Genomic DNA, 16,446 nt, shown 5'->3' with positions numbered 1-16,446 from the left:
CCTTAACTAAAGACATACAAGTCTTTTGATTATTCCAAAGGAATGTAGATAGTATTGAATGTAGTTTCTTGTAATGCTTAAGAGGGACTCGTAAGGGAATATTAAAAAGAGTAAGAAGAATAATAGGAAACAGCATCATCTTAATGGTGTCAAGACAACCCCACCAAGACAGGTAAAGAGGGTGCCATTTACTAGTTAGAGAATAGAGATTGTCTGAAAACAAGTGTCTATATGCATATAAATAGAAGAGGTGAGGGAGGAGGAGAATTGAAGACTAAGGGGCTGATTACGATTGCAGATGGACTGAAGTCCGTCCACTATCGTCTCGGGGAATGGGACCGCCCATCTACAAGGCAGCGGTCCCAAAGGTGGTATTACGATGTGGCAGCCACCACGGCAGCCACAAGTGCCAAATTTAAGATTGCGCCGGTTGCTGCTGTCTGCAGGACCCACTGCAATGTTATAAATGAACATTTTACATTTCCCTGCAGAACTTGGCAGGCACCATGCTTTGCCTGCAACATGGTGCAGGGAAATATAGGGCCAAAACCAAAGTGCCCGGGTGAAAGGGGGACCTGCTACGGGCCCCCAAAGTCCATCCTCACGAGCCTTTCCATGGCGGGTGAACCACTGTGAAAAGGTTGACGAGGATGGACCATCGTAATCCCAACCAGGCACCGCCGCCATTTATGGGAATACCATTGGATGTGTGTCAGTTGAAGTTCCGACCGACACAGTACCGATGATGGCGGTGAACCCGCTAACAACACCCTGTCGGTGGCGGATTCACCACCATTGTAATCACCCCCAAGTTGTTTAGAAAGAATAATCATGATTAAAAGTGAAGTTATTACAAGGGAAAAATTTGCATTTCTCGATATTCAACTTATAACCTGAGACAATAAGAAGCAAGTTCTGATGCAAAAGCAGGGAGTGAAAAGTAAGGTTTAGACATAAATAGCAAAATGTCATCAGCATACGCAGCCAATTTAACATGCTCTGAATCATGGATGAAACCATTCTGATGATTCCAAGATAGAAATGGTTTTAATGCTAAGTTAAAAAGGAAGGGGGGAAGGGGACAACCCTGGTGAACTCCTCTGTGAAGGGTGGAAAAAGAAGATGTCAAACCATTAACACAAATGGCTACCTTAGGGGAAATGTAGAGGAGAGAAATTAAAGCCATGACTTTCAGTCCAAAACCAAACTGGGTTAAAGTTTGAAATAAGTACGGCCAGGGAAACGATTGAAAGCATTTTCAGCATCTATAGCAATGGCTGGCAAACAATCAGGCAAACTTGAATACCTAGAAATAATATTTAAAAAACACAAATGAGTATTATCTAAAGGATATCTACTCTTGACAAAACCAGATTGTTCTTTTCCCAAAAGATCAGGAAGAATTGGTTCTAGATGAGAAGCTAATGTTTTAGAGAATAGTTTACAATCCAGGTTATCTAAAGAAATGGGTCGGTAATTTTTTATAAAGTGTGAATCCTTAAATTCTTTTCTAATGAGACAGATGAAGGCATCTAGAAACGAGCCAAAAGAGGTAGCTGAATTAACAAAAGAATACATTAACAAACGAAGTTTGGGGAGATGCAATTTGGAAAAGTGTTTAAAAAAATTCAGCCATTAAGTCTTCCGCCCCTGGGGCCTTGTCTTTTTTAAGGTTAAGCAATGCAAGATGAAGGTCAGTTTGAGTAATGTCCATCTCCAGGGATGAGAAGTCCGCTTGAGAGGAAGCTGACTTAAAAATACAGGATAGATTACTAAAAATTGCTGGTTCTGAGGGTAGACAGTCCGGCGTGTAAAGATTTGTGTAAAATTGCTGGAATTGAGCTAAAATATCCTGGTCTTTATGGTGAGAAGAACCAGCATCATTAATAATTGATAGTTATCTAGCAACTTTCCAGATTTAGTTTGCTCTCCATAATACTTAGCGCTATATTTTAGAAGGTAAGAGGCAGCGTTAACAGTAGATACTTTATTAAATTAAAGTTTGGCTTTAATTAGTTGATTTAGAGATTGTTTGAATGGGATGTATAGTAAGAATGCTCTAAAAGTTTAATTTAATTAAGAATTAGTTTAGACTGCGAGTGAGATAGTCGTCTCTTTTTTAGAAACTCAATTAATTATACAATCGCGGGCTGAGGCTTAAATGCATCCCATACGGTATAAAAGTGAATATCTTCTGTCTGATTAAAGAGGAAATATCTTGGGAAAAAGTAGTGAAAGAGGAAGTGAAGGAGGTGTCCATTAATATTTAATTATTAAATCTACATCCTGTAGAAAGAGTGGATTTGGGTCGGACGTTTAAATGTACAGATACCCGGGTGTGATCGGAGATCAATACGGAACCAATATCCACTGAAGGTAAGGATTGAGTTAGTCAGTGTGAAACCAAAACATACTCAATTTGAGATCGTTTATGATGTATTGGGGGAAAACATGTATAAACCCTTAAAGTGGGATTGCATAAGAGCCAGGCATCAGTAAGGTGGCATCATTGAAAAGCTTGGGTAAAAGTGTTGGGTGCTTTGTTTAGAATGTATTGAGATGAGGAGTGTCTGTCCAGAAAAGGATCAAGCGGTAAGTTGTAATCACCAGACAGAAATAGATTGTCATCAGGATATTGCAAAAACGTCTGTGAGATTTGAGACCAAAATTGACAATTGGGTGCATTAGGCCCATATATTTTGAAAAGAGCAATTGGTATCTTATCAAAATACACTTTAAGTAATAGCCATCTCCCCTCCTCATCTTTTTCCTGAGAAAACAACTGAACTTTTAAAGATTTATGAGACAATATCACAAATCCATGTTTTTCCCCATAGCAGGTGAAAAAAGACTTCACCCACCCATACCCGCCGCAATTTTTATAGATTCAATTTTCGAGAGAATAGATTCCTGCAAAAAAGATATGTGAGCGTTAAGTTTTGACAGATAAGTGAGAACATTTTATCTTTTATTTGGAGAATTCAAACCCCTGAAATTCTAGAAAAACATTGTCAACACCATTGAGAGAAAACAAATTGAGGAAAACTACCAGACACTAATTGAAAAAGAAAACAGCAAAGCCACAAAACTCGTAGAGGAAAGAACATTCTAGAAGAGATAACAAAGGATAAATGATCCAAAATAAGAAAGGAAGAGGGAAAAAGAAAGAAGAAGACAAGAAGATAAGAGAAATCCATAGAGAGAAAAAGAATACATTGAACACTAATACAGCATAAGCAGGGCAAACAAACAACAAGAAAGGATAACATACCAAACAAAAAGTTGATGAACGTAGGGGAGGGACCACACGGAGAGGACTTCACGTCTGATCCACAGGAGGAGGCATGGCGTGGAAGAGGCAGTGCAATAAGCAATGGGGAATGGAAGCAAACACAACTTAAAGGAAACACATGATAGGTAAAAAATAACAATATATAATGTTAAGTCTAAAAAACGAAGTAAAAAAACCTTCAAGTATTATACTAAAACAACAAAACTCAGCAATAAGAATAACATACTATAATCCCGTAATGGCAAAAAGTAACAAGCAAACTCAACAATTCAGACAACACCCATCTCCCTCCTCCCTCACCAAAGAACCCAACATCACCAGGCACAACTTCCAAATGAAAGCCGTCACCACCTGGATGAAGAAGAGCTGCCTAAAACTCAACTCAACTCACAGAAAACAAAACATAAGTTCTCATCCTTGGCTCCACCCCTTCCGCATGGGATGAGACCTGGTGTCCCCCGCCCTCGGAAACCCTCCCACCCCCACAGACCAAGCACGAAAACTCAGCATTAGACTCATCGCTCATGATGAACTACCAGATCAACGCCGTGTTGTTGACCTGCTTCAACACCCTCGCATACTCCGGAAGACTTTTAAAGATGAATCCCACCCGAATCGAGAAAAACAGACATGTATACCTTCATCAGTGGCAGACTGAACTACAGCAACACCCTCTACACCAGAATCAACAAGAAACTCCAGCCCGTTCAAAACACCGCAGGTAGACTGATCTTGGACATCCCCCGTCACAACCACATCACCCAACACCTCTGCGATCTCCACTGGCTCCCCACCAAAAGAAGAATTACCTTCAAGCTCCTCACCCATGCATACAAGGCCCTCCACAACATCAGACCAGCACACCTAAACAATTGCCTCTCCTTCCACACTCCCAATAGATCCTTTCATCAGCTGACCTCTCTCTGGCCACCGTCCCTCTCATCTACAAAACCAGAATGGGAGGAAAGTCCTTCTCCTACCTCAGGGTCAAGGCCTGGAACGGCCTCCCCCTCCACCTCTGGCAAACACCAACACTGCTCCAGTTCAGGAAGGACCTCAAGACCTGGCTCTTCGGATGACCCCAGTTCACAAAGGAGCTGCTCCCCTTCCCCCAGTGCCTTGAGACCCTCCTGCGTGAGTAGGTGTGCCTTACCAACCCCTGATTGATAGATCGAACAACAAAATGCAGTCATGTTGAAAGAATAACATCCATGGCATCTGCTTTGCAAAAAGTAAAGAAATCCCTCTAACGAGGTGGGTCCTCATGGGATGTTGTTTTATTCTTATGGGTGACTTTGAAAAAGCAGGGATGGAAAAGTACAAACTGGGCTCCTCATGGAACGAAGGGCAGGTCTCATACTCAAAAAGTCTCTTCTCCTGTCTGTTCTAGTCTTCGCATAGATATGAGAAAAATATATAGCATGCCCTGACCAGGAAATCCGTTTAGGATGACGAGCAGCAGAATTAACCTGCATTAGTTCCATATACTCCAAAAGGTATAGGATGACACTTCTAGGTTTTTTAGGTTTTGAAGCAGTCGAAGGAGGGTGACCCAATCTATGAGCTCTCTGGATGTTCAATTGCAGACTTTTGGGTAATTGTGAGATCTGAGGCAAAAAAGTTTTAAAGAAAGAGAGAGAGTCAGCCCCTTCTGTACCCTCGGGAAGACCATAAATGCGCAAGTAATTCCTTCGATTTTCAACCTGTATCTGTAAAGAAGAAACCTGTAGCTGTAGGGAGGTCACTTTCAGAGACATATCATTAAAGTGTGTGATTTGTTGCTCCACCCAAAAAAAGATGTTCCTCCATGAGTGACTATCTATCACTGAGAGTTTGCAGTTTGGCATTAGTGTCCTCCATAAAATGGTTGAGCGCTTTTATTTCCTCCATTAAAAGGTTCAGAGAAGCCCCTGTTACAGACTTTGTAGGTGAAGGTGGGTTCTTTTTAAGCCTCTTAACTTGTGCCTTACTGACATGGGTTTGAGATGGCATTGCAGATGAGATATGAGACTGAATTGTACCCTGTATTTGAAGTGGGATTTTATGGCATGCCATGGAGGCTAACATTTTGCAAATCTCCTTTTGCCAGCTCACAGCAGCAACAATTGAGGAATATAGAACCTTAGTAATGTTCTAATAGGCTATAAGGTCCTCCAACACGCAGTCTTCTCGCTTCTTTATTGCTGCTGCTTAGTACAGCATTTTACTTTCTACTTAACATATGTTAATTTTGCCTTCAAATATCCCACCCTCCCCTATAGTCAATAACAATATTGTTACCCTGATACTAATAGAAAATAACTTAGGGTATTTATGTGACTTCCCAATGCCTCTTCATTATGTCTGGGAAGGAAGGTGGTCATTGGTTTATTAATATTCATTAACTGCGTCGCGCCAGAGTTTTCTCTTACCCCTGTGCCTGACACAACTTTTGGCATTTCCCCTCAGCTCCTTAAGGCGGAGAAAGACGCCTTTATAGGTTCACTTCTCTCTCTCTAGAAAGACCGCCCTGTGTACTCTTCGGCAGTAGGGAAGATTTTTTCAAACACTGCGCTCACAATTTGCGACCCGCTCTTATAACAGTGGGAGCGCTTTTTAAAAACAAGCCCGCAAGGCGAAGAGTGCCTCGCGAGGGACAACACCCCACCCCTGGAGGCCGCTGACCTGTGCGCAGTGACTCACCTCATCAGCACATTGATCATGGCCTCAGAGAAGGTTACAATTTTCATAGGTTGGGAAACAGTTTTTCACTAGAGTGGCCATTTTAAGTTTTTGGGCAAACAGATAGAATTTTGGCAGTTGTAGTTAAACCAACTAGGTTTACTTGCACAGAGCCCTAGCGACCTTGACAAATACTCACCTTTTACCATGTCCCTCGAACCTTCAGGGAATATTATGGAAGACAAACTAGTGGGACCTAGAAATAAAGCCTGGATAAAGTAATGGGGTCACTGGACAGCATTATTAATAAAAAATAGGAGATCCTTTCCAAGAAAGGTTGGCCAGTTGCTGGCACTAGACACCCTGAAGGGGCAGATGGGGCAGTTAAGGGCCAAAGAAAAAAAAGCTGCAGGGGAAACTGTGCCTAAGGGGGATAAAAAATCCAAAGGTTCAAACCAGATGACATGACGCACTGGTGGTGACACGAATGGTGCCTTGGGCAGTACAGGTGGGCAGTAAGAAGGCCCAGAGTTACCCATCCCCATTGATAGTGATGAGGGATTAGAGGAAGAAAATAACCTCACCTGCTACTCTGATTTTGACACAGATATTGAGGAAATATGGGTACGACTGATGAGTTATCAAAGGCCTCTGGGTCAAAAGTGGACAATGTGGAATAATTTGGGGAAAGAATGTTCCACCCACTCCTTATTAAACATGCCTTATCCCCAGAATGGGCTCCATCCTAGCACACTGCTGAGTATCTCTCCTTTTGACCCCGGAAGGAAATCCCGACAGAAGTCAGGTCTCGCCTGAGATTCGAATGTCAACGCCCCTCCCTCCTGGATAAGGTTGCATCAACCCCAGACATTGACGCAAAGGTCGTGGCATTTATCGCCATGGGAGGAAAAAAACCTAGCAAAGGTCTTGATAAAGTGCTAAAGTCCTGTCAATACAAAGACATTATGGGTCCACTGACAAAGATGTTCAAGATGGCTGAGGCAGCTTACCTTGAAGATACTCATGGATCCTAAAGAATTGGGCCCATGGGTGCAAACAGCCATCTGTCTCCTGTAGAATGTGAATACTGCACTCTCCAACGAGAGAAGAAAGAGCATACTACTCAAATTAGACCTCAAACTAGTCGAACTGGCCAATAAAGAAGGAGGAGGGCCTGTCACGGTCTACTCTTTGTGGACTCTTTGTGTTCATCAGAGATATGGCCAAATACGTGTGGGGGCATACAGCTCAATCCAAAAGTCACAGAGCAACATCAAGAAAGTCTTCCAAGATAGAGTTTTTGGCAAAGCCAGGAGAGCATAGGGTTGGTTCCTCGACCATGGCCAAAGCCGTTCAAGACCCTACCTGGGACGTGGTGCAAGATTTATGCACCCATGCTTCACCATCCATTCAGCCTTCTATTCCCAGAAACAGAGGTTCCGTGGGAAAGGCTTCAAAAGAGAGAAGAGACAATGGGCTTTCTCAACAGGTATGAGCTGTGAAAGACCCTTCAGATACCCCTATAAAGGTGGGAGGTAGATTGCCCAAATTCTGTGGAAACTGGAACTTTTTGAGTAAGGATCCCTGAGTTCTAGAGACAGTGAAGGGATACAAGATACAATTTATAGGTGCAACAATGCACAGGAAAATCCATCTGTAAATGATCTTTTCACAGGAAGATTCTACTAGTATCACAAGAGGTAGAGGAATTGTTGACCAAAGGGGCAATTCAGCAATTCAGGAGATTACAGAGCCAGGCTTTATCAGCAATATTTTTCTAGTGGAGAGGAAAGACAAAGGGATTAGGCCAGTGAGAAACCTAAAATAGTTGCACGCATGGGTGGTTTACTATCATTTCAAAATGGAAGGGGTGCACCTCCCAACAGATGTACTACCAAAAGGGGACTGGCTAATTCGCTTAGACCTAAAAGACGCATTACTGACGATACCACTTTGGCCACCACAACAAAAAATGTCTTCAATTTACCTGGGTGGGCAAAAGTTGGCAGTTTTGCAGTCTCCCTTTCGGACTTTCCTCTGTCCCATTGTGTTTTACTAGGGTCCTTTTCCCTGTAGCAGGTTGGCTCAGGACAAGAGGAGTGAGACTAATCCTCCATGTAGACGATATACTAATAATGACCTAATCCAAGGAGATGGTGTCACGTCACAAAGAGCTCACCATAAATCTCTTCTAACACCAGGGGTTTGTCATAAACAAGAAAGGATCTCTCATTGTACCAAGTAAGAAAACACAATTCTTGGGTTTTGTCATAAACACTATATGGACAGAATTGAAATTTCCGGGGTAGAAGTTACTAAAAATTCACAAGGAATTGAGGAAAATCTTAGCAAGAAAGGAATTCCCCTTGAGGGCTCTAGCAAGTATCCTAGGTCTCCTGTCTTCAACGGTTCAAGTGAATTATCTAGGCCCCTTATACTACTGAGCACTCCAAAGATTCAAAGCAAAAACATTGAGAACAAGTCAATCTTTTTCTCAAATGTTGCGTCTGGACCTGGACTCTAAGAAGGAACTATTATGGTGGCTGAGGAATGCAGAAGCATGGAATGGCAGAGCCATTTTTGGAGATGAACCAGAGATAGTGATAGAATCAGACACAAGCTTAGAGGGATGGGGTGTGAGATGTGGTGACTCATCAGCAGGGGGATGCTGGACAGATCAGGAGGAGTTGCACATCAACTGCTGAGAATTACTGGCAAGCTCATTTGCAATTTGTTGCTTCACCAATGACTTAATGAAATGTTCTGTGATGTTACGCATAGACAACGTTGCTGCGGTCAGCGATGACAACAACATGGGGAGCCCCACTCCAAGGTGCTAGTGGATTTGGCCAAGGTCTTCTGGGGGTACTGCTTAAGCAAAGGCATCTCGGTAGTGGCAGAACATATCTCTGGATCAAACAATAGTGTTGCGGATTGGTTCTCGCAAAACTTTAGGGACTCCAGCAATTGTAGGTTGACTGGGGAATCTTCCTTAATATCCACATGAGATGGGGACCTTTCAGGGTGGATCTCTTTGCAGACAGACTGAACACTAAATTACCAAATTTCTTCAGATGGAGGCCGGACCCTCAAGCCTGGGTTGTGGATGCCTTCCTTCAGACCTGGAGGAGTTTAGCACCCTATGCTTCCTTTCCTCATTTTTCATGCTACCAAGGCTACTACTGCATGCATGCAGGAACAAGGAGATCACGGTAGTGATAACACTGCTTTGGGTGTCACAAGCCTGGTTCCCAATCCTATTAACAATGATTTACCAATCCTATTTCCAACTTTCAGGGAGATAATTACAGGCCCAGAGGGAGAACCACACCTTCTTTTTGTGCAAGGACGTCTAACACTGATGGGCTGGAGAATTTCAGGAGACAGTGGCCAATCCCAATTCTTTCAGCTGACTCTTTCAGACACATATCAGAGTCATAGGCACCAGGCACAAGCAAAGCTTATAGACTGGCCTTGGGAGAAATGGGTTTGCTGGTGTCTTCAATAGGATTACAGTCCATTTTCAACTGACCTAGTACATGTAGTTAATTACTTATCCAAATTATTCACATCAGTACTCTCTCACAGAAAATATACTGTTTACACATCATCTATTGTAGCAGGTCACTACCTTGAAGACAGAGTTTCTGTAGGACAAAATCAATTGACCAAAAAAATCAAGCGAAGTATGTTGGTACTAGACCCACCTTCTGCATAAAATGTGCTGCCTTGTGGGACATTAGAGATGTCCTACAGGTCCTAGTAATTTGGTGAGTGAATTTGGGGTTATCCCTAAACCGTATCTCTTATAAATTAACTGTCTTACTCTCTATAGTATCGTTTAGACGGACCTCGGATGTGTAAGCCCTAGACATCACCAGCAGGGTCTACCAACCTGAAGGGGTTTGCTTTTGTTTAAAAAGAGGAACAAAGACCATGTCAACTTCTGTTTTCTGCCCCTTCTTTACTCAGAATGAAAGACTTTGTGTGGTTAAATGCTTGATGGAGTATGAGAGGAGGACTGTGAATCTGAGAGGAAATATGGAACAAATAATAATATCTCATAGATAATCTCATAGAGCAGTCTCTTTCCACCCCTTAGCACAATGGGTTAAGGAAGTAATGAAAGAAGCAAGTGTAGACATTTCTGTGTTTGGTGTACACTCCGTTAGGGGTGCTTCAACCTCCAAAGCACTTTTCCTGGGAGGAGGTTTGCAAGATATTGTTAGGGCCACGGATTGGTCCAATGAAAGTATGTTTAAATCTTGCTATTTTAGTCCTGTTACAAGTGCAATCGACCATGTATTAAATGCTCTCACAGGCTATCAAGGCCAGCCATTATATGAAACTAAATCATACAGAGTTACTTATAAGAAACTAAAACATACAGAGTTAGTTATAAGAAACTAAATCATACAGAGTTACTATTACATTTTAAAGAGCTGAAACTGAAAAATTACAGCAAAGGGTTTTTGCAACATTCGTGATTTTTTCCGATTGTATTTTTTGAAATCCAGCAGCTATAAATCAATTGCAGGTCAAATAAATGATAAAAGCCACCAATTTTCAATTGTTATTTGAGAGAATTTTGACTAATTTGTTCATTTAGATGACTTGCGTGCCATAGTTTAGTCTCTGGGTTTGTTCAGTCACCCTTGGAGTGAATCCCAGATGCAAATCAGCAAATCAATGGGAGCCGTTCCTCAAGCCACTGCTCGGTCAAATTCAGGAGCCAGAGAACATAATCAATTCACTCCTCTCTTTTGAGCTCTTGACTGGCTTCCACTACATCGCAGATTAACATTTAATAGAGTATATACACATCAAACATTTGCACGGCCTTGTTCCTGTACAGCACTATTAGGACAAAATTCCTCCACAGTTACTTTGTTTTTTAAACGTACTTCAAGATGTATTGGTTTATGGGTTTTAGTTTCTCTCCAGTACTTCTGTTTTATGATGATTTGTATAACTTCGCATGTGGCTGGTTGTATTATTCACTGTAAATCGCACATGATATTATATATCTTCCACCATTATCACAAAAAACTCAAACGTTAGTGAATAAATTAAATAGGTCACTTCCACTCTTCCAGTGCAGGATAAACTCCTTTAGATGGACGAAATGTCCTTCGTAATTCATTCATGACTGACTCTGTATGGCCACCCTTCGATGCATATTCGTATGTCCTTCTGTTTCCAGAATATAACTGGCAAAGTCGTGAAGCATTGTTTTACATTAGATTTCTCCGCCATGCATACCTTTAGGCAGGCATAGATTAGACTGAAAGCACAGGCTAAATGATCTTTAAACATATACATAGGACACCTAAGCAAGAAGGGTCGTGGTTTATTATTAAAGCATAAAATGGTAAACGGCAGAAAAGATATGGGAGGTTACACAGTATCTTCTGAAGACCCCTCCTAAGTCATGCGGATTGACAAATGCAAACTATTTTACTGTGTGCTATAATATATGAAGATGGGTAAAGAATGATAATGTTTAAAAAGAACTACAGAGAGCAGCGCCACAGTGGACTATAGTGATATATATTTCTACCAATATTTTGATTTATTAAGATTAAAATACATTAGTAGAATATTCCTGCAGTTAAAAAAGTGAAGTCACGATTTTAAGAAATAATTGCCGTGTGCTCTTCTATGTACTGAAAGATTGTCCTTCCTTACAGTTTGCATCTAAATCCTTTAAAAGTCTTTCTCGTATTTTGAATGCAATGTACTTTCATAACTGTTCTCATGTTCTCTTTAAGTTGCAGGTGTCGTATCTACTTTGTTATTTAGATTAGCCTTTTGTTTATGATAAGAAACTGTTAGATTAGAGAGCCCTAATTGTGTGGAGATAGCCTCCTGTACCAAGCAGACCAGACCACCAATACTTTCCAAGACCATGCAGCTGTGGGCTTCTTTGTTCGGTGATGGGAATGTGGAGAGTTTACCTGTTCCCAGGAGACGGTATATCCTGATTGGTCCATCCAGAAGGAGCTGGTGTGGCGAACCTTCCAGAACCTTCTATTTTGTATTTATTGTGTGTACCTTACAATAGTTAGTAGATCCTTACCTGGCTTCGCTGAGGAAAGACCTTTCCTGAACTTTGCTGATTGCCCCTATTTGTGGTGTTGAGCTTTATGTTTAAACACTGCGCTTATTTCCCCTTGAACCTTAGTTTACGTTGCCAGATGCTGACACTTTCTCTGAGAATTTCCCCATGCCACTTTCGATGTCTCATTTAGCTTATGCATTTAAAGGGGTAAAATAACATGGTATGACACAGTATTAAAAAAAACAGGTGTCAATTGTGCGCATAGGTGTTTGAAGAATGCTTGTATACATTTTTCAGTTACTATGACCCTTTTTGATTTCTTTTTTATTTTTCCCCACATATTCTGAGCGAAATAAAGCAACTTCAAGCCTTGTGTCTGAATGCACTGGTTTTTATGCATTCTTTAACAGATCCCGGGGTGTAACTGCCCTACAGTGGTGGTGGTGGCTATTTTAAAATTATTACGTTTTCCTGTAATTTCAGATGGGCAGTGAGGGAGGGAGAAAGCGGGTCAGTTGGACCCGAGCTGTTGTGAAAAAAAACGGCATCGGTGATGCTTGAGCACATTTTAGTGCAGCTGTCTGTTTAGACCTGAGTGAAAATAAATCTTGTTCAAAGGTTTCACTACCAGAGAGCAAGAGAATATTTTGGGAGGGGGGCACACTCACTTATGAAAGGTTTATGGGTATGCTACAACAATTATCGGTGAGTTGTTTGATATTTAGTCATGTTTCTAAATAGTCTTCCTGGAAAAATCTGTTTTTTTTTTGCTACAGGCTAATATGGTCACAGTGAAGGCGTGAAATACACCATCTGCTCTTAAGACGGGAAACATGTCCGACCGCTCGCACACTAATTGCAATTCTGGGGATTTTTTTGTCCAAAAATATATTTTTAATTGGTTAGAATGCTTTCCATAAACACGATTTTCTCGGGCATATCTGAAATTGATCAATTTGTCTATACAGTCACTGATCCCAGAGCTTAAACCGCTGAGCCTCGTCGCCAGCCAGTTGATCGTATTTTGACATTCAAGTTATTAGCCAAAAAGGAAGGTGTTCATTTAACCCAATATTACCTATGACCAATGCCCCACAAATCATACAACCACACCCTTAAATCTATATTAAAATAGGGATAATGGAAAAAGCCCACGCAGTACAAACTGTTAGGCCGTCTCTAGCACTAGTGGCGCCCTGTGCCACAATGTTTGTTCGGCTCCCCCCTCCCCAATGACGACCTCTGCCACAGATTCCCTCACTCCCATCAATTGACAATGCCCCTCAAGTCTCCATAACCACTGTCTCTTAGATTCATTTAGTTTTATAGCACCACTCATACCAGTTTAAGGTGTCAGAACACTTTACATCACACACACATTGCACATCATGCATGTGTAAATCTGTGTATAGGAAATGTTACATAAGACAGAGGCATACAAGGTGTAGGAGTCACATGTCATCCATACAGGTAGGCAGTATAGTTAAAGAGTCCTTGGTCTGGAAAAACACAAATTCTGTGGGAAGGGAATACGCATGCGCGGGCTCCCGCGCATGCGCAGTTCCCAGAAGAAGACACGCTGGAGGAGGATGGAAGCCCGGGGACGCCACCGATAAGGTAAGGTTATTTAAACATTGATTTTTTTATGTATTTAATACTGCGGGCGGCCAACTTCCGTTATGCCCCGAGTGTGCGGAGATTTGCCCTGTTTCTCTGCCTATTATCGCGGAAGGCAGAAGGGCAAATCTCCGCACATTCCGTGGGTGGAACGGAGTTGTCTGCCCACCCTTATTCTCAACACCTCACTTGGGAAGGCACAGCATTTTGACGCATTCCCAGGTTTACTAACCATAAGTAAATCTGGGAATGCATGTAAAACCATGTGTAGATGGGTGGTAATACCCCTGCAACACCCACTAGGCACCAGTGATGATAATTCGCACAATTTGAGGAGCTCCCCTTTATCTTGGACATATATTTTGACAGTTTCAGCCACCCACGGGGGCAGATTGGCAATATTTTTAGACACATCCACCCGCAAAGGGGCAGAAAACCACTAGACACTAGGGAAAGTTTTGGTGTGTGTTCAGCTACCAGTCTGCATGTACAGGCATTTGGCTGGCTGTGAGTGTAATGGCATTTTGCTGTAGGTGTGTGTGGACATGCCCTTTGCTGGTGATGTGTGTGGACTTGTACTTAGATGGAAGTGCATGTAGACAGGCACTTGCCTGGCAGTTTATGTAAACAGATGCTTGCCTGGGGGTGTGTGTGGACTGGTGCTTGGCTGGGAGTGTGTATGGACTGCTGCTTGGCTTATGGCGTGTAGGACTAGGAATTTTGCTGACGGTGTGTGTATACTGGCTTCTGGCTGGTGCTGTATATTGACTGGTTCCTGGCTGGCAATGTGTGTGGATTAACCCTAGGCGGTGAACTACGCTATGCTAGCAGAATTTGCAGAGTTTCGGCAACTTCACGGTTCGCTTAGAATGCGTAGTTACTGAACACTATGCAATCTGCAATGTAGCGTAGTTGTTTTTCTTCTTCGCGTGCTCAATATGTGTTCTCGCGCACACTATAACGACTTACCGGGATTCTGCATTCACCGACGAGATTTCCTATCCGTTCGCATGCGCAACGAGATTTGGTATCCAGCCGCACGATCCCACGAGAGTGTGCGAACAAGTCATTCGGAAACGCCATCTGACTTCCGGCGGCAGTGTTGGTAAGATCGCGATCCCCAACACGCAAAAATTGCACTCTGGTGAAGAATATCTCTCCAGCTTCATAAAACCTTCTTGAAAATGATAATTGTGCTCAAAAAAACTCCTCAGATTGTGATTTTTCTGTATTTGTTTGTGCATGGAGTCCTTTTTCTTTTGTTACTTTTTTTTCAAGATAAAGGAAGTGCCCCTGAGTCTCACACTTCCTGTTCCTGTCCAGCAGGCTCCTCCCAGTGCTTTGTCCATGTGATTGAATTGCAAAATGTGGTTTTTGGGGTGTATTTCACTTTTTGGGTATGTGTTAAATAAATGCCTTTGTTGCATGTGTATGTGTTGTTGCTGTGGTTGTTGTGTAATGTTCCAACCTTTATAGCCATGTGGATTTTCGTTTTTGCATTAAAGCTGTGTTGTTTATCAGGCATCCTATGTCTGGCCATATATGCCTGCTTGAGTTGATTGTTTTCCGTGCCTTGTGCCTGTGAGTGACCATGTGACCGGGCCATTTTGTGGTGGTAGTTAGTAGTGTGCTGTTTTTGCCACATAGGCCTGCATGTCTTTCCATTATTCCTCTTGGCTTACTGCTTCCATCCCCATTGCCAGCTGCAGCTCCCTGATGCTGCATCCATCCCACATGATGCAAAAATTAAGGCCAAACAGGTTCCACTACATTTGTATTTTTGTTTTTGTTCTTTGCTATTCTTATTCTTCCTGAGTGTACACAGTACACAGGAAAGCCCTTGTTGTCAAAGTCTCATAAATGGCTACACTGTTGTAGTTCACTGAGTTACTAAAATGTAATAATTGTGACCACCACACACTAAGTTATATAGTATATATTATATTTGTTTGATTGTACTATTAGTAATTTAATCAGAACAAATTCCTTGTTTGACTGATGTTCTTCTGGCTTTTTTGCTTTTAGGTGCACAAAAGACTGAGGAGGAGGTGTCATCATCTCCCGTTTTACTGCCAGACAGACATCCTGCTGCTGTACACGACGTGACATGTGACCTGACCAGACATCTCTGCAACTTGTGCAACTGAGTGCTGCTGACATCTGAAGAAGATGGCCCCAAAGAAAGCAGATACCAGGTCCTCCATAACCAAGAAAGTTGCTATTGAGTAGAAGGAACAGAAGAAGGAAGTGACACTTAAGTCTGGTGTGCCGCCCAAATCCTTTTTTGGGAAACCAAAAATGACGCCTGCAGCAGTGGTGTCCAGGGGGCAAGCTAGGTGCAGCACCTCCGCATCAGTTGGCCCAACCCACCAACCCAGGCCCAAGCACATGAGTGTGGAAGAGGTAGCCAGCCTAATGGTGGAAACCAGTGATGCTGAGCCTTATCGCTATCTCAAAGTGGTACCAAATCAACGCAGGAGGAAACACAGCAGATAAGTGGTCAACAACAGCCGCAACCACCGGCCACAATAGTGGTTGTTCCTCCTGAAGTAGGGGCAGTTCAGGAAATCAAGCCCCATGCAGAGGAATAAGAAGAGGAAGCCACTCATTGAGAAGATCCATTGTCTTCCACATCCCCAGCAAGGAAAAGGAGGATTAGTCCATCGAGTTCTTTGCCAAGCACCCCTTCTGATGATCTAGATGCCATTTGGGAGCCACAAACTGAGTCTGAGAGGGAGACACGTTCCAAGACAAGGCATGGGAAAAGGAAGGTTCCAGAAAGCCTAACACTTATGGAGGTTGATGTAGAACATCA

Source organism: Triturus cristatus, chromosome 2_2 (genome assembly GCF_964204655.1).
Source record: "Triturus cristatus chromosome 2_2, aTriCri1.1, whole genome shotgun sequence".
Lineage (NCBI taxonomy): Eukaryota > Metazoa > Chordata > Amphibia > Caudata > Salamandridae > Triturus > Triturus cristatus.
Note: the sequence above shows the minus strand (reverse complement) of the source record.